General features: G+C 40.1%; 1 long non-coding RNA gene across 1 annotated transcript; it reads right to left on the reverse strand.

Moving 5' to 3' along the window:
• Positions 1-951: 951 nt before the first annotated feature.
• Positions 952-2,144, reverse strand: LOC142519181 (uncharacterized). The gene is made up of 2 exons (XR_012813719.1): positions 2,079-2,144; positions 952-1,356 (listed from the first exon to the last, which is right to left on the reverse strand). It is a non-coding gene; the product is annotated as an uncharacterized LOC142519181 (long non-coding RNA).
• Positions 2,145-2,927: the final 783 nt, after the last annotated feature.

Consider the following 2,927-nt stretch of genomic DNA (forward strand, 5'->3'; position numbering starts at 1 on the left):
AGCTCGATTGCCACTCCTCTTAAGACTAGCTTCAGCCCTTTTTGCTATTTCCACTGCTTCAAGATAATTCAGTGGCTTACCGGTAGAAACAAAAGGGTGCAGATGATCGTTCAATCCTTCAATAAAACTCTCAACAACAGCAACCTGACTTGCAGCAACATGAGGAGCATATCTCAGCATAGCATAAAAAGAATCTGCATACTCCGCAACTGACATATCGCCTTGTTTCAGGTTATGAAACTCAGAAGCCTTAGAACTGTAGAATGTGGAGGACAATAACTCTCCTTAAACTTCAGCTTGAATATATCCCATGATGGAATGATCCTCTAAGCATCTAAAGTCATCAATGTAGTAGATCACCACATTTTGGCACGATCTTTCAACTGATGCACAGCTAATCTCAATCGACACTCTGGAGGATACTCAATCAAATCGAACAATTTCTCAATCTCAAAAATCCTAACTCAGATTTCTCAGCTCCCTCCGAACCACTGAATCGAGGAGGATGCATAGAATGGAAACGCGCAACTAACTCATCCATCCTAAGATGCTCTAACTGATCAGCAGCTTGTTCCACAAAAGTATCATCAACAACCCAGACACGAGGTCTACCACGCCCACGACCTCGACCTCGAGCTAGAGGAATCTCATCAACAGGAATTTCTCCACCTCCCTTCATTCTATACAATAAAACACCAAAACAATTAGAATGGAAGTAAACAGATCATATAATCACATAAACATTCTGTCAAGTAGCATACACAGACGCAACAACCATTTTAGTGCCAAGACTCGAGTGTCCTAGACTCTAGTTCGAGCGTATCCCAGTTTACGCTCTAATACCAAGATGTGAGGCCCAGTTACCCTAATGACAATTAATGATCAAACAATAATTGTTTGATTTAGATTTGCAGCGGAAATGATTTAAAATAATTTAAAACGGACCTCAGGGCCTAGAAAAATTTCGGCATGACCTCCCCGTAAGTAGGACATCCCGAAAACTCAAGCAGCATTTTATATCAAAATATACTCCAACTAGAGTCATTAAAAAAAAACCAAAGTCAACAACCTATAGCCGCACTGGCCAGGACTAAACAGAATTTAAAACTTACCAAATACTCGCCAGATCATTAAAATCACAGAGTCGCCTCAGAACATAACCAGAACAACCAAATATCAATACAGATACACGGGGCATCTCCCCGGCAAATAAACTACAATACAAGACTGAACAAACTCAAGACATACATATAGACCAACAGGGAGGCTCCACTGAACATAACCAAGCAATCTAACCTCAATCCCGAGCTCCACTGGCGGAACCTCGGCCTGATGCTGCAAAACGACTCGGGAGATCTACCATGGGGCCCAATAGCAACCACAGCAGCCACCCCAGTAAACAACTGAGGTTAGGATTCTGGTATGAAACAGTTCAACAATAACAACAATAAACATAAATCATGCATAATCATATAATAAAATATAATATGCAATGCATGAAAGGCTCAACGAATAACCGGGAAAACAGGAGCCAACAAACGGTACGATAACAACTGGAATAATGCTCGAGCAACAACACTGGGGAGCTACATCGTCATGCAGCTAAACTGCCCTGCCAAGTATGCGAGGTATGCCAAGCTGTACTGAATAACACCCTTGACTCGGCCTCCATACAGCTGATACGATATAACAGGATGGCACAACAAAACGAACTAGATGACACAATCTCAACGCTCACTTCAAAAGGCTGCACTAACCACGGGATTGTTCAATCACATCTACGGTCTCATGTGTATAGGCCTATCAGCCACACAATGATCCCGAGATAAACAACAGTGCCAGATAACAACGGATATCAACAATGTGCTAACAAGAACGATAGGGCTCAACATGAATGTCATAACAGTATGTCCGATGCTAAATGCCAAGAATATGTCACAATAATAAACATAGATCACAACGAAGGCATTTAACAATTTCCAAAATCCAACAAGTCATACACCCGATCAATGTAACACAGAATGGCAATTAAACATAATTTATGTTTTATCGTCGTATGTTACCGAGCTGTAACATACATATACCAACTTGACAATCCAATAACAACTTTACTTCAAGACCCTTGGCCCAAACAAAGCAACAATAAACCGATCATGAACTACATTCCATACCAATGTCAAATTTGGCACAAAAGAGCATAAAATTCGTATCTCGCTCAATATTACCTCAAATCAATATCCGCCAATTGGAAATGAATGATAACTTGAATATTTAACTTTTTCTAGAAGAAACTATTCCCATAATCTTAATAGATAAATCCCGGAATTATCAAGAAGACACTTCCACTCAACATATTTTCGGGCAGAATCTCATACTGAGCAGTTTCGGAAAAATGAGCATAACTTGCTCAATTCTTAATTGAATTTAACAAATCTTATATCATTACGAAGATAACACATAGCTCTACAACTTTCTTTTGAATAACAAGTCCAGAATTCGAGCGCATAATTGACAAAAACTCGAATTACAGTAGGTGTCCTGCACAGCACCATTCCAGAATTCGATTTGACACATTTTTTAGAAAAATCATATCAATTCCGTTTCTTATCCAAATTCGATGATTCCAGCGGCTATAGAAAGCTAACAAACAGAGCTACAAGTTCTTTTTAAGTCATTTCTACAAATTCAAGTTGTAAAAATCGCAGCAACACCAAAACTCTCACCCCGAAACCAGAAGAATTTGAGCAGAAACAGAGCACTGGAAGAGCAGCTTCGATCTACCCGAATCCTTGCTCAAACTTCGCGATTTCTGACTCTAATCAAAGCCTAGGATGTTAGGAAGACACCCCTTTAGACCGATTAATTTTGGACGCCGGACGGAGGAGATATCGCGACTTTTCTGCGGCTGCTCCAAGGGTTTCGAAAAT

This window comes from Primulina tabacum, chromosome 11, assembly GCF_025594145.1.
Source record: "Primulina tabacum isolate GXHZ01 chromosome 11, ASM2559414v2, whole genome shotgun sequence".
Classification (NCBI taxonomy): domain Eukaryota; kingdom Viridiplantae; phylum Streptophyta; class Magnoliopsida; order Lamiales; family Gesneriaceae; genus Primulina; species Primulina tabacum.